Source organism: Hermetia illucens, chromosome 4, assembly GCF_905115235.1.
Source record: "Hermetia illucens chromosome 4, iHerIll2.2.curated.20191125, whole genome shotgun sequence".
Lineage (NCBI taxonomy): Eukaryota > Metazoa > Arthropoda > Insecta > Diptera > Stratiomyidae > Hermetia > Hermetia illucens.
The window spans coordinates 60,920,362-60,946,050 of NC_051852.1; the positions used below are offsets into that span (position 1 = coordinate 60,920,362).

At 41.3% G+C, this 25,689-nt stretch overlaps 1 protein-coding gene across 1 annotated transcript in view; it reads right to left on the bottom strand.

Moving 5' to 3' along the window:
* The window catches only part of LOC119655964, a 284,525-nt gene extending 259,630 nt beyond the window's left edge, over positions 1 to 24,895 (bottom strand). Inside the window, exon 1 of the mRNA XM_038062195.1 lies at positions 24,167 to 24,895. The gene's annotated coding sequence lies outside the window, so the exon portion shown is untranslated. The remainder of the gene's footprint in view (positions 1 to 24,166) is intronic.
* Between the last annotated feature and the right edge of the window lie 794 nt (positions 24,896 to 25,689).

Below are 25,689 nucleotides of genomic sequence, written 5' to 3' on the forward strand. Positions count from 1 at the left end.
GGGCAATATCTATGGTAGGAAAAGAAGACGAGGCAGACCCTGCCTAAGATGGAGCGATGGCGTGGGCCAGGACGCCAGACAGCTTTTAGGGATATCGAATTGGTGGACCTCGGTGCAAAACCGGGATGTCTGGAGTCGCTTATTAAGGCAGGCCTAGACCGGATACCGGTTGTTGCGCCGTTGATGATGATGATAGACAAAAAGGAAACACGGTATAAGGTCTTAAGAGTGGAATCTTGAAATTGCAATAAAAAGGTCTCGCTCTATCTTTTTCCTTAGATAACGTTGAAAAAAAGTTAATATCTTATTTGACATTTTCACGTTATTAATTTGAAAGGTGCGAATTCTTGTGAAAATTTACTGCAAAAAAAAACACAAAAAAGTTTAAATGATACAAATTAATTTCAGTTATGTTATCAGTCTTGTGCGTTACAATTTAAAATATTTATAATATTTTTAATTCGATTTATAATAAATATTTTTCTTGTTTGATACCAGCAAGTGCCATATTTTATACTACGATGAGATACTGCCTACTAATTTTGGGATAAGTACAGAAGGGGCCCACACCTACATACAACTAATCACCGCTTTTGCGAATATTTCAATCAAATCAAGGTCCACACACGGATAGCATATAGATAGCGATACTCGATCCGGCAGACCTGCCAGTTACACCTTAACTGTCCACATTCCACCCGGCGGCCTCTTGCACTGGAAACACCTTACATATACTAACAGGTGGTACAGGACCGTCAGTTCAACTCTGGCCTTGAAAGCTCTATTCATATGATTCATTAGATGGGCATCAGGCATAGAAGAATGCTTCCATATATTTCCTATGAGAGTATTGATCACCGGTCCACTGTACATTCCAAACTGACAGGCCGGCTGCATCCCACGCACGTTCTGGTTACCGGTTAACTACGGACTATTTAGGTGTAGCTGACAAATCGGTTGAAGCGTAAATAGCAGGCATAAAACCTTTGACGCTTGTCTTTATCCATGTCAGGATCTTTATACCACTCTGCACACCTCAGTTACTGGCATCTACAGGTGCTCGTCTTGTTATATTCTGGAATCTATAGAAGCGTATTCTCACTTGCAATTTTAGCATTACTTGACCATTTTATGGTCTCCTTCCACAGATGAGTCTGGCCTGTGGCTCTACCAAAGACGATACCAAACCTTTCTAAAGAATAATATAGGCACAGTGACTATATTCTGAATAAATGAAAACTATTTAGGCATATCAGTAAGTAGGTAATCGGTCCTAGGGGTTTTACGTGAGCACCTGTGATGAAGACTTAATCTCACCGTCTTCTTACAACACGGATTGATTTTGTGACCACAATCAGAGCCCCGCCGACGCAAGCTACGACGGTACCAGTCTATACAAAGTGCATAGCTTAGCATTCATACTGGTGGATGCAAGATCTACCTAAATCTCTACGGAACTTCTTCTGAAGTATATCAGTCCAGGGGCTATCTCGGTTCGCACGGTACCAGTATACCCCTAATAAGGTTTCGTGACCAATGGCCACTTCAGATGAGTCCCCGTGCAGACTCGGTTCAAATCGCCCTGATTAGGTCTTTAGAGCATTCGCCTACTGCATCACGACCGCCAATGCGATACAGCGTCTCCCGGTGCCACCAACACTTGGTTTTGATTCAGCCGACAGGGTTGCCGCCCCGTATTCCTCACCGCCACCTCTGAGCACCAGCCAGTAGGTAGGGAAAATATCAAGTGTCATTAATCCTAATTATTCTCAATTCACTCCATCTAAGTCCCCAATAAAGTGGTAACTTCCTTATTACTTGCGGATTACAACCTCATTCAAACTAGTTGTGATTAGATAAATAGAAATAGCAGCCAGTGTTACTTCCCCTTTTCTTAATGAAAAATTATTTATATCTTGAATAAGAATAAATTATTTGATGTCTTCAAAATATGTCATTAGTTGGGGCTTGCCGAACTTCCCACTTCTACATATACGTATTAAAAGTAAAGCTTCAGACAATGTTACCTTCAGAAAGATTCCCTGCGCCCAACTTAATGAAAGTTTTGAATTTCCTTGTTGATCGAGAACAAACAACGTAAGGTTGTCCTCTTTTGAGAAAGTTAAAATTAGCCAATTCGAATAGTCATACAGGCATACGCGTGTTCCCGTATGTAGCGAGTGATAGATACTATTTAATTACTGGTTAGTCAGTTACTCGAATTAAAACAGCAATGAAATTAGTAAGCCGTAATTAGTTAATCATTGATACGTGTGCCTAATGATCCATAGACACGTTTCCATTTACGTCAAATGATGGAGAATTCCAAACTAAAAATTCAACTTTGTGCTATAAATAGGTGCACACAATCAATTAATTGTTACCATATTATCGCAAATAGTATGGTCAGTGAATAACTGAAGATTCCCTGGAAACTTAACGCATTTGAAGGCATAAACGTCATTTATCAAGCGCGGTGCCTTGTTCCATCTCAAAACACCAATCTTTTTGTAATCACAAATAACTATTATATTATATTACTATAACACAACATTCAATCTTGAGTATATAAAAACAATAAATACTATATTTGGGGTTCTCGAAGCGGTGTTACATGTAAGAAAAGTATATGGTATAGACGAATAAGGGGGAATCCACCTTGTCACTCCTCCATCGAAGTGGTTAATTTTATCAAGAAATCGGCAAATAATGCAAACTTCTTGAAGTGACGCACATAGTTTAACGCTTTAAACCATTAACGTCATTTCAGCAACGCTAGCAAATTTATTTTCGTTTTAATATCAATAACTGCAGCTTCCACAGAAAGCATTTTGAATTTTTTTTAACTTGTCTATTAAAAATTGCTCACAGGGTAAATAGATAACAGTACTCATTGGCGTTCAATACTGGGAAAGGAGATTTAAAGGCGTTCACATATAGTATTGCCGAGTTTTTATACTTTAGCTGCCCAGGGTCGTAGGGACAAAATCCGGGCCCGGGGTGAAAATAAAATTAGGAAGTCACTCTCCTTTTAAGGTTTTGTATAAAACAAAACTTTATGAGATTGAAACTAATGAGATTGACGTCCGCTTGTCTGTCTGTCTGCCATTCATAGTCATTTACTCGAGAATGGCTAGATCTATTGTCATGCAAATTGGTGAAAGTGCGTAGTCTCCAAAGTCCTTTTTATGGAATGCATGACATGCAACAGAAGGATGCAAATCTTGTTTCTGAGGATATGGTCATGTCGACTACCAGATGGAAGTCACTATTAGTACATTTTCAAATTTCTTCGTCTTCTAGCGTTTGTCCCGTTCACAAACAAGCTGACTCCGCCATTTCGTTCCATCAACGGACTGATCCGGATGTTGTCGCGATATTTCCAAATCATCATCCAGCGTATCCAGCCACCGTTGTTTCGGTCGACCTTTCGGTTGTTAACCATCGACTTCGTTCACACTAATCTTGGGAAGTCAATTTTCACCAGCGAGAATTACGTGACCACACCACCGAAGATTCCTCTTTTCAAAATTTTCCACGATCAGTGGTCAAAGGGTAGTATAGGTCCCGGGGCGAAACGTGGATTGGTACCCACGATGGAGCATAAAACTTGGGAAATGCCTGCCAAACCAACACCAACAGCTCTACTACCAAACCCTATCTCCACCTCCACGTGGTGACCGCTGGGAGCTCTTTTTTTACGAAAAGCTGCAGACGGAGAAGGATGAAGGCGAGTCTCCCCGCCTAAAAACGGGACAAATTGTACCAACTGGTCCTCCAGGTTGGGGGTTGGGTAGGGCTGACAACCCTACACGGAAAACAACTTGTTACGAAGCCACAACAGGAGCCTCGGACAGGATGGATTTTAAAACGACGGACCCGGCAACGACAACGGAACAACGATTTGCGCATCTTCTCATGGAACGTGCACTCCCTGTACAGAGATGAAGCTGATGAGCAGCTAGTCGATACCCTGTCCCAATATAGGGCTGATATAACAGCGTTGCAAGAGATGCGATGGACAGGGACCGGTTTCCTGGAGAAGAGCCACTACCCCATATATTATAGCGGTCATCCAGTAAACCATGTGCTCGGAGTAGGTTTCTTAGTTAGCCAAAAAATGAAACCTGCTGTTATCGGCTTTGAAAACATAAGCGAACGGCTATGCACTCTGCGCTTGCGAGGCAAGTTTGGAAATATAAGCCTCATAAACGTTCACGCCCCTACCGAGGAGACTGCAGGGTCGGAGAAGGATACCTTCTACGAGGCAGTAGAACGAACACTCGAAGCCTGTCCCAGCTATGATATCAAAATCATACTTGGAGATTTTAACAGCCAAGTAGGGAAGGAGCCAGTATTCAGGCGATACGCTGGCTCCCATAGCTTACACGAGAAAACAAATGATAACGAACTGCGAACTATTCAATTAGCAGGGTCACACGAAATGGTTGTTGGAAGTACCTGGTTTGCGCGGAAAGCGGTCCACAAACATACGTGGGCCTCTCCAGACGGGACCACTTTCAACCAAATTGACCACGCGTTGATCGAACGCCGCCACCTCTCAGCCTTGATGAATGTCAGAACATATAGGGGGGCCAATATAGACTCGGATCACTATCTCGTTGGCATGGTGCTCCGAGCTCGAATAACAATACCACCTAGAATCCCCTCTGACGTCGTCATATTATGTCCTTGAGGGTTTAACGTGAGCACCTGTCTGGACGACTTAATCCCACGGTCTTCTTAAGAGACAGATTGATTTTGTGACCACAATTAGAGCCCCGCTGAGACAAGCAACAACGATATCAGTCTATACCAAATGCATGGCTTAGCATTCATTCTGATGGATGCAAGGCCTACCTAAATCTCTACCGAACTAAGGAGTACGGCACCCGTGTTCAAATGCAGCACCACGCTGAGGCCCGAAGGTCTCTTCTAGCTTGAGCATAACCAACAACCCCCATGAAGCTCCCACTAGGGGGCCAACCGCAAATAACCGAGCTGTACTCACATACAACGAGAGTCCATCCGAAGTATGAGAGTCCAGGGGCTATTTCGGTTCCCAAGGTACCAGTATACCCCTGGTGAGGTTTCGTGACCAATTTGCCACTTCATATGAGTCCCCGTGCAGACTCGTGTCTGATCGCCCTGATTAATCCTTTGGAGCATTCGCCTACTGCATCACGGCCGGCAAACCAAAGTGAGTACAGCGTCTCCCGGTGCCACCGCTATGGAGGTTCCGCTTGGATAACAACTATGGCTTTCTTTGCTCCATGGTTGGCACTCTTGTAAATTTGGCATTTGACGAGCGTTTTATCGTTGAGAAACTTCGAAAGGCAAATATCCCGTCTGATGAACTGCCCCCGAGGGTTGCATAGGCTGCTTTGTGGCTCTTGTTTTTAACTTGGTACCACGATTCTGTCACATTAGTAATGATTGGTAATCGCGTAAATAAGATAATTTCTTCGCAAGACAATAACCAACGGCTTTACAGTCAGTGACGGTGATAAAATGTCGGCGTCTTATGAGAATATAGTCGATTTGCATCTGACTGCTCCCACTATGCAGGAAGATGAGACAATCGTTTGATGAACCATGTATTCATAAGTACAAGGTTATGGGTGTCCGCAAAATCAACTTTACGCTCGCCACCCGCATTCCGCGCTCCAAACCCCGTTTCCCCCATGGCACCTGTTGCCATGATGATATAGTCGTCAACACGCACGTTACAGTCGTACATCGAGAAGTTAGCAGAAGGCATCTTTCTCGTGATGAAGATAATGGCGAGCTTCATCAGCCAGTAATCAAATTGTTTGACTTCTTTAATGGTGTTACGGAAACCTTCAGAGATGCCAATGCCAACACCGTATTGAATGTATAGGCTACCAAAATAGAAAAGTTAATAGCCATTTTTACCACTTTTGCCTTCAATATCGCTGCTTTTGGCACTAGACTATCAGTTTTTTTATAGAGCACAGATATCAAAGGCTCTTGCGAGTTCCTCGTTCTTTCCAGCCAGAGTGCAGACACGTATTTGATTTACTCGAACTAATTTAATAACGTTCTGACGTCGTCCATACGTCAAGAACCCTTGCTCAATTCTCGCATCGACTGAGATGAATACTCTAGTATTTTTCTGAGGCTCTCAACACGATCCTCTTGTTTTTAACGCCATTGGATTCCCTTTCTTATTCGGCCTGCTGCGGGGCCTGTCACCAAGAGGAAATAAGGTACTTCATTTATTTCTTTCCTGATCTCAGCATTTTATTTTTCCTTTACTAAGTATAGTACAAAATACGTCCCTCAAACCCTCCTCCTTTACGTAGGCTTGAGGCCGACCTGCTATATGAATAATATGGCGGAGTTTATTAGTACTTTTTGAAATTGATGCAACTTTTAGCATTAGGAGGAAAATGGTTAGGACTCGAAGTGTGCGTCATAAACTGAAACAGATCCCATTTTCATAACGCATCCAGCCAGAAAATCAGAATAAAATCTTGGTCTCAAAATATATCCCGCCTCAATATCTGCTCAAATAAATATAATGATAGTATAGTATTACATTGTCGGAGTATGCAGGAAAACCTTCCTTAAGTACATCGTAGAGGTACATAACGGAACACATAGGTTTCTTGAATATTTCAACAGGCGGTACGTTAGAACCTCTATCTGGCATAAAAGTACTAATGACAATGCACTATGGATTATCCAGTTAACTGTCATACACTAAATAGTTGATGGAAGTACTTGGTTTATGTGGAAAGAGACCCACAAACAAACATCTATACAGACGGAACACTTTCAGACAATTGCCTATATGTTAACTGAACCCCGCCATTTCTCAGCCTTAATATACATATGTCAAAATATGGAGGGGGACAAACATTGGATCCAGAATACCATCTTGTTAACATAGTGCTTCGGGTTCGAGAAACGTTACCTGCAATTCTCCGACGTAAGATCCATAAGTCGGCTATAGTATCGAATTGGTTTATGCAACGCATGTTCAATTTTGAGACAATGAGCAATTATAGAGGAAATATATTTCTGAATACTATTTATAGCATGCTCTCCACGATATCGCATACACCAGATACCTCCATATGGTCAAAATACCATTGGCGCAAACCAAATAAGCTTCACTTCAGACAAATCTGCTACATATTCTGTTATAGTCGATATAAGAACTGCTGAAATATGGTCACCAGTTCCACCACATATTGATTAACATCAAGGCCGATATGATAGCATAAGAGTTTCCACTCATCGCAATTCTACATCTCGTCTATTTTTCCAAAGCTTGAAAGATTTCAGATGTTACAATGATTCCCAAATGTGAGAAGGAGCAAACCCAGGTTACATCTTCACCATCATCATCAACGCCGAACAACCGGGGTCCACCAATTCGGTATCCTTAAAAGCTGTCTCGCGTTCAGGCCTACACCATCGTTCCATCTCAGGCAGGGTCTGCCCCGACTTCTTTTTCTACCATAGATTGGTTGCAGCTTACAGACCTATAAGTCGGCTACCCATCCTCTCAAAGATGTTCGAAAAAATGTAATTCCTCTCCACCAGCACCATATTTTTGGATGTGGAGTAAGCATTTGACAACGTGTGGCACGAAGGGTTGATTTTTAAAATAAACCAGTCGGGAAACCGGAAGCTGGACGCTCCAGGTATGAAAGGTTTTGTGAATTTTGTATTTGAGTGTGCATTTGTACAATTAGACTAATTAAAATGTGGTTTACAAAAAAGAAAATTCGCGTAAGCGACATCAAGTGCTGTCATGTCAATTTCACCCTGAACGGCAAAACTGCGTTAAGGTCTTAATCAATGGTGTAACGATCCCTCTACGGAACGATGTAAAGTATCCCCGTTTGCACCTGGATAGACGACTAACGTGGAGAAAACATGAAGCTAAGAACAAAAAATACATATTGAGTTCTAAACAAAAACTTTGTGCTCGACTCAACTGCAAAGGCCTACTCTACCTGTGAATTCCATTACATGGCGTAGCGTGCAATGCAGTTGTCGCTCCTCTCTAACGTGTGGCCTATCTATTGTCACTTCCGTCCCTTTCGTCACTTTCCACGTGCTACTTTCATACCGCAACACAGAGAGAAGATTAGCACAGAACAATCTCAACTTGATCTTTATAATGAGGTAGCTGCATTTTCAGATTTTAAACCAGCTAGCGAAAGCGATTCTAGCGCTGTTAATGCCTCAAATTCCTCTGACATTTTACCTCGGTGCAACACGTGACATTTTGCAACATCATATGTCGCTCTGCCAACAACTATTAGTTTTTCCGGAATGCCCTCCTCCATAGAGCACGTCACATAAACTCCTTGTTCACGCTATCGAAAGCTTTCTGGGAATCGATAAAGAGCAAGTGAACAACTAAACTCCGAGTACTGTTCTAACATTAGTCGTAGGACATTGATGTGATCTTTTTGGAATTTCAGCGATCATTCCCTTCTGCATTCTCTGGAAAAGATGTCAGATTCCCAAGATTTCCGGACGAGTGGAAGTAGCAGATCTGCAGAGACCCCAGGTGCAATGATAAATAGCTCTCCGCGGAGATCGTCAATCCCAGCGGCTTTACTCCATTTGAGTGCATTGATGGCCGAAATGATTTCTCTTCTCCTTTGAGGAACAGTTCGCATCCGTATGTTACAATGACTAGCTTACTATCCTCAAGAGAAGGAACCGGATGTGGTACCGTTAAAAATCATGATGAAGTGTTCTGTCTACCTCTTCAGTTGCTCGTCATCGTCCATAAAAAGTCGACTGTTGGCGTCCCTCACAGGACTATCAAAAGGTTTGCGACCCGATGCAAGCTCATTCATGATGCGGAATACAGTTTTGAAATCATTGCGTTTTGCGATATTTTCCGCTTCCCTGACCACCGCAATGCCAAATTCTCTTTTGTCACGGTGCACACTATCCTGAATTTCCCCGGCTTTCGTTTGGAATCGAAGTCCCAGCACGTCACACCCACCATCATTCGCAGCATTCAATAGAGCCTCCAAAGCCTTGTCTTCATCGATCAGTTTCCACGATTCCGTAGTGAGCCAGATCTAGTGGCGACCTTTTGGGACGTGGCCGACGACCTGTGTAGCAGCCTAGAAAAGAGCATTTTTGATGGCGGCCCAGTGTTCATCGGGGCGGGTTAATCAGTGTCTACCATCCAATCAGCTAGATAGCTTTCCCATTGTTGAGCGGTAGCTGGATCATATAAGCGGTCGATGTAGAACTTGAGGGGTTGCTGTTCTCCAACACTGCGAGAAGTGACGGACGCAACATGCAAGCGAACGTATGCGGCCATCAGATGGTGAACTCTTTCGAAGCCAATGTTAGTGCCTGCCTTGCTGCGCATATCCAGGAGACAACTCCTACATCTACGACTCATGGTGCAATCTGCACAAATATACAAACCTCTCACCGTTACCGTTACGGTCGTCAAGACGGTGCTCTTCCAACACATGTCCGAACAAAGTGTTGTCAGAGCCCACCTTGGCACTCAGATCACCCATCGCGATCACAATATCACCTTAGGAAGCCTCGCCTAAACTGTCTGTAGTTGCTCGTAGAATGCATCCTTCTCCACCACTCCTTAACTTGTGTCTGTCAGAAACCTGTCCAAAGGTCAAGAGAACATGCCACTCGGTAGCCGTAAAAAATTACCCGACACCGGATTCTAATTTCCAGAGTACAAAAACACACTACCGTTAGTGTGACGAAAGGGGAAGGAATACTCTCCAAAGTCACACCATCTTACTTCGCCTAGGCCCAGAATGTACAGCTTATATCTTTGGAATTCCCGCGTTGTTAACCGAGTGTGTCGCCCTAGAACTGCATGGCATATCTTTTATGAGAGTAGAGTAGGGAAATGCTGCAAGATTCTCGGAAAGTCATGAGGGAACCTGAAGCACATTGCACGAATCGGCACTGATGGCTCATATGTGTGGGGGGGTCCATGTCAACATTATGTAGACATTTGTGGGTTCACAATTACTACAATTTTTGAAACTGAAGTCCCACTTATTCACAGAACAAGTAGCTGTCCAGCTTATACCTGCAAATCATGTGAACAAAAAAACTTACAGTTTGCCATTATGTGGTCGAATCCTCCAGAATTTTGACATCGTACTGCTCCAATTCCTTTGCGTGATTCTTCAACAAAAATCTTACAAAGTACTCGTATGTAGAAAATGACTCGAATCGTCAATGTCATGTGTTCTATCTTTCATTGTTAGAACTTTGTGGCGTGTTCACCCACTTTTCTATAATTCCGAAGATATCAAAAGTTCATTTTGAAAATCTTATAAGTCAAATACGCGGAAAACGAATTATTATGTTTAACTAAGTCGCTTTGTAAGGAAAAGCCACAGAAAATTATTGCTCTAGTGTTGGGCAATCTTGGTGTACTTTGCTCAAAGAGTGAGGACAAGTTTCCGGAAGTTTTGATCATGCGCCATAAACATAATAATTAACTGCATTTATTTTCCTAGTTTACTTTAATTGGTAATTAAATTCCTGCTCAAATTGCTAACTCTACTAGCCAAATGTTCAAACGAATTTTAATTTCATGCAAATTTCTATAAGACTGCGTGAATGACATTATTTAATTCTTAGCTCCAGTGACCCCATATGAGAACTTGAATTTCTCAACATACACACATATATTTTTAGCAACTTTCAAAAAATAGCATCCACATTTCGGCACGATTTGTTTCTGTCCGTCCCCAGGAGGACCGTTCACATGGAGGTGAAATGGAACCTCACATTAAGCTACTATTATACTCTCATTTTCACCTGTACCGCCGTTCATTTTGCCCCGGGCAACACACCTGAACATTGTAAAGAAAAAATGGTGTTTCCATTTTACACGTTCATATGGTCGTTGCCGTTGCTGCGGCCATTGATGCTGTGCTCGTTGTTATTATTCACTTTAACGCTGTTGACCTTAATTTACACCCATAGATGGTAAACAAGTATTCGACTTATATGAACCTAACAACGAAGCGATGAGATAAACTCGCACGAGATAAAAATCGATTTAGCGCCTATTTACAATTATTTAACAGTAGCACTTGTATTAGCAGCTTAATTTCAAGAATAAATAAACAAGTTAATTAATAGTGGTCTTTTTATAACGAAATTCCATGTTGATATTGGCTTGTCAACAACAAAAACTGTTGAGGCATGTTAAGATTCCTATAACCCCTCTAAGGGTAATTTGTAAGTCATAGACTTAGATGAACCTGACGCAATGTAAAGATAAAACTCAAACTGTCCTGTTTTTATCGAGCCAATTGATTAGGTAATTATTTGACAGGAAAGAATTATGGTGAAAACCTGAACAAAAAACTAAAACTCGTTCTTCTAACCAAAACTGGAGGATAGCAAAACGACTAGATAGAGATGTTCTCAGTGCAGCAACTCCCAAAGAAATCTTGGAAATACAAGATGGACATCTATCAATTCTGAAAACAACATGGCACTGGTGGAAATTGCACTATTACTAACAAAATTATAGTGGGTCAAAGTTGTCACTCTGGTGCAAACTTACTGCAGTCTAAGACTTTGAAAGTCAGAATCACCTCAAAGTGCATAGTCTGTAATAAAATACAAATTGGACAAATGCTCACTCAAATATAAAAAATACACAAAACCTATCATACCTGAAGCGTTCAGGTTCCCGTTTCCCCACTTGCTCAATATTGGGCGACGTGTTCTGCTTACCTGAGTCATGTCAGATATTACTTCTGCGCAAGAAATGAGTCGGGATTTAAAAGCTCTTGCAAATAAAGGGAAGCTTGGCGTCTTCTTTTATTTTGATATGAAGTGTAATTCCCTTTAAGTGGCAAATAATTTTTTCGTTAGTTTTCTTCATCAATTTATGGGTGTTTCCTTCTAATATCCCCAGAGTCTGTTTAGTGAGAATATGCGACTATGAAGCTCTTTACTTGCAAGGAGTGGCAAATTTTCTGCTGGATTTAATGCGTACTTCCCATAACATGTGAAAGGGGGAAGCAAATTTTTTTCCTCAGAGTATGATCATGCGCTCAATTACTACCTAGCTAACTTAATAACTTTCAATATCATTTGAGGGTAACGAATTTAGCACTGAAAATAAAGGCAGCAGGTTTCGTTCTCAGAACCTTTCTGCTGGAAAAAAAACACCCCGCTGGCACCTGTATGAACTTTGAATCTCTCTCTAAAGTCAAAGTAATGATATACAAGACATTTGTCAGATTCATCTTAGAAATACAATACTTTGCCTTTGGTGCCTAATGGATTCCATAATGCAGAAATGCGCGAAGCCGATAAAGCTGACCATATAAAAGAAACCACAGCTCCGCTATCAAATAATACTCAACCTGCTCGTGAGAACCATCTAGTAATGCTCAGCGGCCGACAAGAGGCTGTACGGCTGGCCGCTGCCCGAAAGATAGCATGTTTTAATTGGATATGGCGACTAAAGGGTAATGCTTCAATGGTAGCTGACTCCACCCCTGTATGATGTAAATGCAATTAAAAGCAACTTAAACAGTGCTACGATACGGTTGAAGAATGAAACACCTTTGTGTCTATCCTCTGCTGCATAGCATTATGTATCGTGTTATCTAATTTTACATATAACGGTGGAATTGCCATAACATTTAAACTCAACAATGAAATCGAAGTCTTCTCGAATAGGACCATCTAGAAAATTAACGCGAAATAGCCGTCAGGTCGCTTCACCGTTGGTGAGTATATTATCCGTTCAATACTAACTAGGATGGTACCGAATATACCAGTAGGGGGCAGCGCCCAGGCGGCTGTTTATATCACGAATCACCTGTTCAGTTCTTTCGTATGTCAGTCTGGACGCTGGTACTCAACATCTTAGAATGCACTGCTAACATTCCTCCGCATTGCATGCCCTACCACATTAATGAATAAATGCAGTGCTATGGGTTGTAATGTCGGCTGGTTATTTTTTTTCATCAAGGCGTAGTCAGTATCGAATCGAGTTTTGTTTAGACGTCGAATTTGTGGAAGAAGACTCAGCCTCTAAGCGCTCAGATCATTGTTTATCACTACTCAGAATGCTCACATTACTTCTTATCATCTACCCAGAATCCACCTTAAATCTAGACAAATGAAGAGTTCAAGTGAGTTCACCATTTCAGAATGATTTTTGAAGGGATCAATGGACTGCTCAGATGGCGATGCACGTATCTTTCAATCGTTTGTCAATCATCTAGATTGTCGCTCTTTGTGTTGCTTATAGTTCAGCCCGAAGACAGTAATATACTGCCCCAAGGTAAGGAGAAATAGACTCCTGCTCCAGAATTTTGTTATATTTTTGAGCCAGCGGAGTAGGAAACTTCAGTATACCCTACAACACACTCTTCTCTCCAGTCCCAGTTTTCTCAGCGGCTGGGGATAACTTTCCATTTCCTCCAGGCAGGGATAGGGATCCAAAATTAGAAGGCATTATAAGAATTCAATTTAGTTCGTTCAATATCTCTTTTAATGCTCTATACCCCTCACGACCGCCGCTTCTCCATGGACCTAAACGAATTAGTCTATGAGCTCCTCTCATTGCAGAGATATGGATGTATATACCCAAGGACTACGAATTGAGTAGGACATCTAAAGCTGCATCCGATGTCGGTGCTCATGACACCAGCTATCCCGATGCTTACAGTGTATTCACACTACAGATTGATAGGCGAACTTTAGCTTAATTACACCAATGTTTATATACATTACCAAATGAGGTCTGAATCCCCATGTCGAGGTGAAGGTTCGCCTGCTTCTACATGTTACTGCTACTGCTTATCCAAAGTTATTTCCAAATATAAATAATGATTCAGTGGGTTTATGGATGATCAAAAGATCATCCCGAGTGGCCGAAATCGACCGACAGGGAAAAGATATTCCAAAAACCTAAAGAGATGGCGAAATTGACCGTGAAGGTCCGCCCGCAAATATTGAAGCTCCATAGAAGTGTTCCGTCGACAAGTGCTACCACGCCTCTATACTAGCCAGGTTCGGGAATGTCGGGGATTCTTCGAACATTTCGATCCCTCACATGTCATTTTACAAAATTTCACGTGTTAATGCCGGAAGTCTTATGGATCCACGCGCGAGGTCGAGCCGTCTTTTTAAGGTTTTGTGTAAACACAAAACCTTATTATTAAGGTTTTGTGTAAACACAAAACCTTATTAAAATCGGTTTACTGTCTGTCTGTTTGTCTGTCCGTCTGTCTGCCTGTCTGTCTGTCCGTCTGTCTGTCTGTCTGTCTGTCTGTCCGTCACACGCATTTTTCTCGGAGACGGTTATAGCGATTGACACCAAATTTGATAGAAAGGTGGGAACTGTGAACGCTCACGCATACAGTGAATTACATCCTTTTACGTCGAATTTAAGGGGGGGGGGGGGGGGTCCCCATACATGCAAAAGGGGGGTGTAAATTTTTTTTTCATCAAGTATAGTCATGTGGAATATCAAATCAAAGGTCTCGATTAGTACTTTTCAAATCCGATCTTAGTTTTGACATTCGTTGGAAGGGTGGGGAGCGCGGGGGGTTGAAAGTGATCACTTCTTTAAGGGGGCCATTCTCAGAAACTACCAAACCGAAAAATCTAAAAAAAATCAGGAGGCCACTATATGGTGCCTGGGCTCCGAAATACCTTCCATGCCGATATCTGTTTAAATAAAGTTAATAATAGTATATTACTACAATTTTTTGTAATTGGTTAGAAACCCCCCTTAAGTTCATTCTAGTACCATGCAATTTTGCAGTGATATTTGCTATAATATAGAGCATGATCTCATCAAGTTTGGTGGAAATTGCACTATTACTAACAAAGTTATAATACCTCAAATTTGTTGCTTCTTTGAAAATTGAAGACAATGCATGTCAATATCACCCGAAAGTGGATACTCTCACATAATATATGGATATATTACGTGCTACGCACTAAGAAATACACAAAACCTTTCGTACCTGAAGCGTCCAGCTTCCGGTTTCCCGACTTGTTTTAATTTTTCCAAGTATAGCTCGCGTGTGTTTATTTCGTTAGATGCATGAAAATCCCCGCTTTTGTTTAAGTATCTTCTACGATGTAGTGCGGAGCCACGCATAGGCAAGGACAATTCAATTCACAACACACAGTGGTCTTTGAAATAAGGAACACATCTTCTCCTTTTTCTTCAGCCTTTGTCCCGTCGTGATCTGTTTCGCCATTTACCTCAATCAAATGACTGATCTGGATGAAATAACGAGCACATATGTCTGTTGCTTTGCAGAGGTTTAAATGAAGATGTAATGTTGGAAATAATCTAGTTCCTTAATTTAACAAGTAGACTTTATTCAATATAATATAAGTAGTTATTCAAGTTTATTCAATATGTAAGTAGCCGTAAAGCGTGCACTATAGTCAAGGTGTCGAACGAATCTGACACCTGGCAGAGAGATTCTCTTCTGTTTAACTCGCACAGACAATTTAGTATTGTTATACGTTCCTATACAATATCTTTATTTTCATAGATACGACATAGTGCTTGCACAAATTTTCTACTTGCACAAATGTGGAAAAATCATAATAAAAATAATTATTAATTATGTTATTTCAATCTGCCTGGTGTAATATTGCTATTAAATAATCCTACTAAGTTGTTGCATGATTGTTTTTTTTTTCTGTTCAGATAGGAACGTTTAATATTTAAGAAACTATAAGACTGCAGTTATAGCACATCAGCACCAAAAATCGCTTCCTCATTACAGGATTGACACAAATCTTGTAGAATTTCTATCCAGAATATATGCCCAGCTAGTGAAATATGGGTAGTCAGAATGCCCATAATACTTCTACAAGTCATCCTGCTTTTCGACATTTATTACGTTATTATGGGAAGGTTGTAACCAGTTAATGATGATAGAATTAGCCAATGCTACTGACACCCCAATTGCTGGTTCCTTTTCGGAAATGGGGGAAACTGAACCCTCTTTTGCTACAGAGATTTCATTTCCCTCGGCACAACAATGACCAGGTAGCCAGAGTAGTTCCACCGCATTGAATCTAGAAACAGAGTTCAATCGATTTCTACATTCCTGAACGATTTTTTCAATGCAGAGCTCCAGAACCCTCTCCAGTTTTTGAGCCATCGCGTAAAAGACGTCAGTATATCCTGATACGCATTTTTCTGGTTCGTCCCAGTTTTATCTTCGTTTGAAGATAACTTCATATCTTCTACCAAACAGATATATGAAGATTCGTGAATCAGAAGGCATTGCGAAAACTGCTCTGTGTCCCCCACGTCCATTGTTTCCCCATAACTCTAATCGAATTAGTCTATAAATAGGCAAATCCAATGCCTGCAAATTGAGTAGTGCATTCAGGGCTGCTACCCAGACATGCAAATCTTGGCAGTGTAGCTAGTTTACAACGAAAACTCTTTTGTTTCACCTTAACCCATCCGACTATGGATGCATAAGCGAACATAGACTTAATGATAGCAACATACCCGTATATGCACATTACTACCTGAAGCCTAAGCTGAGACAAAGGTCCGCCTACACAGCCTGTAAGCTGTGAGAGCTCTTTTTTATCTTTACCTCTATATGTTTGTTCTAAAGAAGCTTATTGTCTAGAATAACTCCCAGATATTTAATTTCTTCAGAGAATTCAAGGGTTGCAACCCTCATCTCCCCCTCGGATACCGCCTTGTAGTGGTAGAGGAGCCTGTAGTAGTTTACTACTACATGAAGGCTGTCCAAAACATGAATATAGAAACGAAGGATTTAAACTCTCCAAATCATAAGAAGTCACAGGCTTCGAATCCACACGCGACCATGAGCAATAATGTCGTGGCCGAGGTGCGGATTTTGGAAGCGTCACCACATTTATACCCCCCTATAGATAAATCTGTAGAAGGCATGCTTCCGACTCAGTGGAAAGCTTGCATTTAGTGCCTACGGCGTAGTTAGCCAGAAAGGAAAGTACGGTAGCTCTCAACTTGGCGGTAATGCGCGCAAGAAGCGTAAGCCCAACATATCTTTTTTTTTTGTTGAGGATGCTGGGAGTCCTGAGTCCGCACCCACTTAGTGACGGACCGAACTACTTGGGAAGCAACTTACTTCCTCTTTTGCAGTCCACGGACTACCTCTTTTTTGCGTTAAACCCAATTTTTGAAAAAAGCAAAAAAGTTGACTGACGGTTTCGTCCAAGGCAGAGGCAACTCTTCAGATGCTGCCTCACCTCTGCCCTGGGAGCAGCGTGACCGAAAGCAACGACAGATGGTAATTGCTCCACTTAAATATAATCGCAAACACGTAATGGGTACGAATTATATTCAAGTGAAAGAACAGAACGTATGCCCAAGCCGCGGCCTCTGCTCTGACCGCTGCCGTCGAAGTTTCCTTCAAGGATGCCAAAATGAGACAAGCGACAATTTACCATCTCCCGGGAATCCCTGTGGAAAAAAATGCTGGAGCCTGGAACGAAGCCACGATTTAACAATCAAAGTTTTCGTTTTCGCGAAGGGCTTCTCCATTTGGAGTTCACTGACGAGGCTGCCTTAAAGTGGTTCTAGCAGGCAATCCCGACTTTGAGTTCCGGCGGTCGGCCCAAGTTCACTATTGTAAACACTCAGCTATGCAGGACAGAACATGTCGGATCTTGGTTACCGGGTCCTCGAAGGAAGGCAGAGGACATCATCGGCATGCTGGGTGAACGGAACCCGGACATGGACTTTGGACATTTGTAAACGTGGAGGGTTTCAACTTGGTATTCGAACTGCACCAAAAGAGTCTGAATGTCCTCAGAGGAAGTCACCATATGGTGCTCCACTTTTTCCTAGATAGACTGAAATTCAGTCATATCAGGAAACTATAGAGCATATAGATTTTGAGAGCGAAGAACAATGATGGACTTCGACACACACAATATAGAGCAAATTGCAGCATCTTCGGTGCGCTCTCCCGTATGGGGGTTCGCAGTGGTGAAGGAACTACCGAGTGAATCCCACCTCCTGGAAAACAGACGAATGCTCTGCGGGAGAAACGAAATTTTTCATGGATGATGACATGACAACTGCGGTACCTCGAAGTGCGGCTTTTTTCAGAGAAATTACGCGGACTGCGGTATACGCTTCTAACTGTTATCCATAACACATTAGACTAAGTTTATGTCGAAAAACATAAAGATTGGTCAAATCAACCTGCGGCATGCCAAAGCCTCCTGATATCTGTTGCCCGCGAGACAGACAAAGCTGCGGAACTTCCCCTACATTTTTCTGGTGCAAGAGCCGATTCGATTTAACAGAATCTGTGGTATCGGTTCAGTAAAGGGGGCTAGAATCTTCTACGATGAAAGATCCATAAGACCGAGAGCTTGTGTCCTGATGTCAACACGGTTAGAGGCAACCATGCTGACACCTGTTCCGAGCACTAGTTACGAACATCTTACAATACCAGATAAATGGCGAAAGGAAAACATCATAGTTGCCTCCGCTTATTTACCCAATGATTCTTTGTATCCCCTACCGACGTAAGAGCTGAGGGATCTGGTAGCGTATGCAGAATCAAGTGGTCTCGAACTCTTAATAGGCTGCGATGCAAATGCTCAACATATTTGTTGGAATCCAAGAGGAGAGAAGCTATTTGATTTTATCTGGTCTTATGACTGCGCCCCTATGTTCGTGGGATCGAGAGGAAGCGAAGCAATTGACCTAACAATCTGTCGAGTCCCAGATGAGGTCTCACTGTCAGATCACCGATACCTAGAATTCAATCTAACTATGGCGAACAGTCTGCAGTACAAAGCCGGAACCCTTGGAAAACGGATTGAACAAAATTCAATTAACTTCCTGGCAATAAAGTACAGTTCCCTAGGAGACTAAGGACTCCTTTGGCGCTGGAAGATGAATTGGAAACTCTAAACTGACCCGAGAAGAGTGCTATGCAGAGGCTTGTCCTATTTCCCGAGGCCAAAGCGGTAAAACTGTTCCTTGGTGAAACCAGGAACTGCAAAAACTCAGGAAATCAACCAGGGGACTTCTGAACCGTGCTGCAAAAGCAATAAGAACGAAGACTGGTTAAATTTCATGAAATCACAGCGTGAATATAAGAGGCTGCTTAGATGTTAGACACTCCTTTAGAGCGTACTGTGAGGAACTGGAAGGCGAAAGAGAGACCTCAAGCCAGAGTCCTTAAAAGGGATGGGTCGGCCAAGTTGGACTCTCTTAGAAAACCCGACGGTACTTTCACGAGCTCCAGACTGGATTCAGTAGAGACCCTCCTGGAAGTACACCAGCCGGGAGAACGGGGTGAGAGAAGTGGCAGGGGGAGAGTTGAGGCTTCTTGCAACCCGTTCATCATGCAAGTGCTGCAAGGGAAACTGGAACACTACGAAAGCGGTTATTACCTATTAAAAGGTGAGAGCTGCCATACTGTCCTTTGAACATTTCAAAGCACCTGGCATGGATGACATCTATCCGGCAATGCTAAAGGAGGATATGGAGATAAGAAATATTTTTCGAGGATGTCTTGCTCGTGCCTTCCTCTTGACAAAAGGATAAGGTTGTCTTTATACCGAAACCTGAGAAAGATAATTATTCTAATCCATAGAACTTCAGACAGATCAACTTGACTTCTGCTTTGCTGAAAGATTTGGAGAGACTGGTGGAGCGTCACATTCGTGGAAACACACTTCGGTCGCACCCACCTAGTGAAAACCAACCTACTTACGAACGTGGAAAGTCCTGTGAGTCTGCTCTCCATTTTTTGGTTACAAAGATAGAGGATGCAACTTTCAATGGAGAGTTCGTGGACATTGAAGGGGCGTTTGACTGTGCGCCTTTTCAAAAACTTAGTGATGCCGCCAGAGCACATGATGTTGATGATGCTTTAATTAAGTGAATCCATGCTATGCTAAAGCAGAGATTGCTATGCACTAAGGTGGGTGTCGAAGCAACGAAAGGCTGCCCCCAAGGAGGTGTGCTTTCGCCACTTCTATGGAGTATGATGATCGATTCACTACTATGTGAACTGCAAAATTTGCCAATACACGCTCTAGTTTATGCTGACGTGGCTGTGCTTGCTGTTGATCGGGATCAGTTAATCCAAATAAAACCACAATGGTATTATTCACAAAAAGGAGAAAACTGGATGGAGTGTGTCTCCCTGAGATGAGGGGTACTACCCTTCAATTCTCCGAGAAAGTGAAATATCCACTCTAGATAAAAAACTTCTTTGGAACAAACATATAAAGGTGAAGATGAAACGAGCTCCCACAGTTTATCGGCTGTGCAGATGGACCTTTACCTCGACATGGGGACTCAGGCAGGGATATATTTATTAAAAGCACTGCAAAGCGAGCAGCTCATAGAATAATTCGATTAAATCTATGATGAAACAACGGATGTGATGGCACAGAGCATTCTTACAATGCCTTCCGACCCTCATGTCCCCATACATCTATTTGGTAGAAAATATCAAGTTACCCTGAAGCGTAGAAAGAACTGACAAGTCCCAGAGGAATGAATGACGGGATATACGGAAGTCTTCTACACCGATGATTCAAAAACGGAACAGAGTTCTAGAGCCGGAGTCTACCTCTCGAATAAAACCGAGAAGTGGGCTTTTCCTTTGGGACAATATGCAACGGGTTTTCAAGCCGAAGGTTATGCGATCCTAACGGTGGCAAACTGGGCAATTGACAAGCGGTTCAAGGGCAGGCGCATCGTAATCTGCAGTGATAGCCAAGCCGCATTGAGGGCGTTGAGTAGTCCTTTAACCACCTCGAAAATCGTTCAGGAATGCAGAAACCGTTTAGACTCTATCTCTAGATTCAACACAGTGGAACTACTCTGGGTACCTGGTCACTGTGGCGTAGATAGAAACGAAATCTCGTATCGCTGTATCCTGGGGTGGTGAGTACGGCGGAACAACACAGCCTGAGTGCTCAGAAGCTGTTCCTTCCCCCCACCACAAACACACACACACCCCTCATCTCTGGAAAGCAAAGATCATTCAGTTTGCTTCTTTTTATATTGAGGTGTATTGAATTCTATTAAAAGGTTCATGATCAGGCTGATCGTTTTCTTCTTTTAGCACAACTAAATTGCCTATGTTAAAAATCCATTTGGCATATTGCATGAATTCATTTAATACCACTTTTTCAAAAATGGCCGAGAAGTTATTTTTCATGCCAAATACATTTTTCACTTATTGGTAAAGGTTTTATTCAAATTAATTTCTGCTGAGAAGGGGAGTAAACTTCTTAATGGTGACCTATCAGGAATTGCGTATGGAGGGTAGAAAGACCATGAAACGCCCTGGCCATTTATGAATTGCTTAATCTTTCTAAAGTCGGATGAGTTTTCTGCCCCCTTTATCTCTCTTTTGCCATCTGTGAAAGTTTTCCCATTATCGCTGTGTATAATATGTGCTAAATTTCGACGATTGTGAAACCGGTCAAAAGCGGCCATGAATGTTGTATATCAATTTATTGCCTCCGTTATCAAGCAAATGGATATACATAGATAATTATTTTCCGAAGTTATGCCTTTTCCTTCTGACGGTATTATTTTGCGATACGCAGTAAGATAAAGACAAACCATTAGTATACTGCTTACTTTAAGGATTGCCTTATTATACATCTGGATTGAGTTTTAGGGATTAACTTTTTAGCTTGAAGATGTTTCACTTCTTGTGAAAAATGTAATGACTGATCAACTTCAGTTATTTATTTCTTGAGCACTTTATCTGGCAATGCTCTCGACATTGGCTAAGTTATGAAATCATTCATCATCAAAGTGGTGAGGATAAAAGCATAAGCTGTACCGTAAGTTACAATGAGTAACTTAACGCGCCGAAGAACTTTGCCGAAATTTTTGACAATCCTGGGCCAATCTCTACCTTTGTGATGGACAAGAAGGAAGCCATAAGGATCTTGCGGCTTTTTAAAAGACCTTCTCACAAACCTTTTCTTCTTCGATTAAAATGGTTGTATTAAGGATCAATTATGTTTCCCGGAATTTAGTTAAGGCTTCAAATATATCTACGCCTTCTCGAATAAAGAGTTAAGAACATTTTTTAATGAGTTTCTTAGTAATCAATATCGGTCGAAGTATTTGATTCTGTCAGGATCCAGCCTAAAATTATGAGTTAAGCCACCGGTGCATCGGCTGCTCTCCTCCTGATAACCTTTTTGTTAATTTGGGAAAAGATCTCAGCCCCTAAGATGCAATCAATCGTTTTTGCATTTATAAACTTCGGGTTGGCCAGGCGAGTCCGCAATCCTGACCTAATACAAGAGCCTGAAAATCAAGACCAAAATTGGGGGCTTGCGTATGAATGTAATGAAAGTTATTAAAAAGTTAATAGAAGTAGTTGCAAGAGTATTTCCTACGCCCTTAACAGCAATGTTAACGGGTTACAGACGAAGTCCTAAACCTGAAACAATTCTCCTACACGGAAACTACCTCATTGAACCTGTATTTACGAAAGCATGGACAACGGTTCTATCTCCAATGCAATTTTTTAGAATTATTCGAGCAGTAGTTAACATGACCGATAATTTTGAAAAGCACAAAGAGTTCGGAAGTTCGAAGTTCGAAGATTTCGGGTCACCCTTTAAGGTCAGTAAGGTGGAGGCGTAACAATTAAGCTCCATATTAACGTGGTGAGTTACCTATACTTACTCGAACAACTGTTTCCCTGATGCAGCATGGTTCCCTGCCTTTAAACGGTATCTTGAATATTCCTCTTTCTTTCTTTCTTTTATTATTATCACATTTTTGTAATGCTCTGCAAGCCGGCAGAATTGGGAATACCACAAAGCCAGACGCAAATATTCGTGACAAGCGGAATTTGAACCCGAAGCAGTGACAAAGAAATATATTTGGATCCAAATAGTATTATTTAGCGGATCTTTTTAAATCAACACAAGTCTATGATAATGTGTGGTAAGACCGTATAGTCGAGAAATGTTTCTCTTTGAATGTAAATTAAAAGTGCAATCTCTCTTTAATAAAGCAAGGATTCTACAAAATGCATATCCCATCGACATACCAATACAACTAGGACATATTGGAAATTGTTTTCTTGGCTACTTGCTTGGCTCAATGCGGCGAAATTACCGTAGAACCTGATTGAATTATCCATTCGTAAATAGAAATAAACTATCTTAATATGAAATGAAACCGAATAAACATCCAATGCGGAAGAGTTATATCTAGAACAAAATTCTACAAATAAAACGCATAACTCAAGGTAGTTTCGGATTTGAAGGTCTTCTCTACAAAGCTGTGTTATAACATTTGTGTTCAGCCTAATGATCACCTATGGAATCACTAGTGCGATGGACCTTGTCATAGCAAGAATACAAACAATCCGATCAATCTGAACAATCCTAGGATCCTTAAAATTCAATTACCCATCGAGATTAATTAACTTAATTCAAATTTCTTAGATAGAAGGCTCTTTAAAGGCGTAAAACTGCCCGGGTAAGAAAATTTTATCTTTTGGAAATTCAATAAGTGAACCATCTAAATTGAAAGTAAATATCATATTTAAAAATAAATACACATTCTCCAATATATATAGTTCTTGTATTTTTAATAATTACTGTTAGTGTGGCCCGAAAACTTTATAAAATGCAGTTCGAAGCTGAAGCAAATACATATCAGAAGTCATGATCGGGATAACTATCGCTATCACCTTTGAGAACCATGACTTTACGTAAGTGTAATGAATTTCAGGTACGAGATCAGCATGATAACCACCTTTTCAATTCGAGGTCGATTTGTTTTCTGACTTCTGGACTGTCTTAGAAGAGGAAAAATCTAATATGTCGCAGGGCTCGTTAACTCTGCTATTACGATACCGCTTGAAATATATATTATCTGTTTCTCGTCTAGTCCATTCTCATTTGAATCAAAGCCAATTAGTTTTAATAAAGTTTTTCACATGCTATTCACACTAGTTAATATCCATTTGTTTTCATAGCCTTTAGTAAAAACTTTCTATGACAATTCTGAAAGTACAATAGTTGGAAGGAAACCTGCGAAATTATTGTCTATTGTATTATCAAGAATAGCAATGAGAACTATTGGGGAAAATGTATGAATTGGAAATGAAAGTTCAGAGTCTAACTTTACCTCCACGGTTGGAAAATATGCTGGGCAGGAAGTTGTTGGGTATCAGTGGAATTTAGTTATCACCAGGTTTAAATCGTAAATTTTTAATCAAACCACGAAATCAAGCCACAAAACTCACTGAATTCAAACAAAATAAATATTAAAGCATTATTAATGCGAAATTAAGAACCATAAAAGCTACACAAAACTTTCAATGCTGGGAGAAATTCGACTTGTTCTAATTTCACCAGATAAACTTTCAGCACTTTTGTCGCGATATCACTATGGATATTTATATCCACAAATGCAAATTGATAATTTTGTTACAGGAGTAAATGGCCGAAGTTGGTTCAATAATAACTCCCTGTTTTATAAAGCATTTAGCAGCCTGAGCTACAATACTTTTAGTCTAGTAAATACACTAACGGTCGATTAAACAATAATAATGCATGCGAAGACAACGCTGCAGCATGAACTAAGTAAAAAAGCCAACGGGGCTGATTTCATTCCGAATCGAACACTCAATCTCACATACTTTCAATGTTCACCATGGATGCCGGTAAAGTAATAGTCGTTGGGGTGAAGAAAATATTGCATCTCACAACGTTTCAAAAACAATGAATTGACGAGAAAACGAGTAAAGTGGAGAAAAATGAAACTAGAGAAAGAGGAAATCCAGCACGAATGACCGATATCTTTGCAAAAATACGAGAAGAAACAGCCGACATAGCACACGCTTTCGTAGCCACTAAAGTTCCAACTAACCACGCAGTTCAGTCAGTTAGCAGTACTTACTATCGACTGGGGAAACCTTCAGTCACAACAATCTCAGCGAAAGAAACCAACAAAAGTTTTCTTTAGCGAGAACGAAAGGCTTTAGGTGGTCTAGAGCTCCGTTGCTAGTAAAAGAGCTGCTGAATATGATTCAGTGCCAATAGTCTCCGGAAGAACAATCTCATCTAGACCAACAGCGCAGACTAACATCCTATAGTAGATACATATGTAAATACATAGTTGGCTACATAAGTCGGTGGTCTGAGATTCTCCTCTTCATAAGCATCCAGCCAAGAAACATCCACTTTTCTAATTCTGTGTGAATCGCAAGCGGTACGCTTTGATGAATCTCTTAAATCTTTGAACTTTCGTAGTATATAGAATGCAACACAGGATGCAAATTCCCCGATTGGTAGCTCCTATTAGCAACAACAAAAAGCAACTTAAATAACGAGCTCCATCTGCTATGTAATTCTACCATTCTTGAAATGTTATGATCATCACTCCCCGGTCAACTAAACGACCCGTCGGGGCCAGTCAACTTCTGGCGAAGAAGTCGCTAAGTTCATGGGAGATAGCGAAGAGAAATGTGGATGTGACGTCAAAGAAGTTCCAATGTGCGTCATCAGATTGTCTTTTTGGATTTAATCGTATGCACATATAAAACATAAAAGTAGAAGCGACTTAATCGTACGCCTTTTGCATTTGTTATTATTGACTGCGGACACTGAGAAGACGAGATAGCGAGAAGATGTGAGGGCCTCCAACGG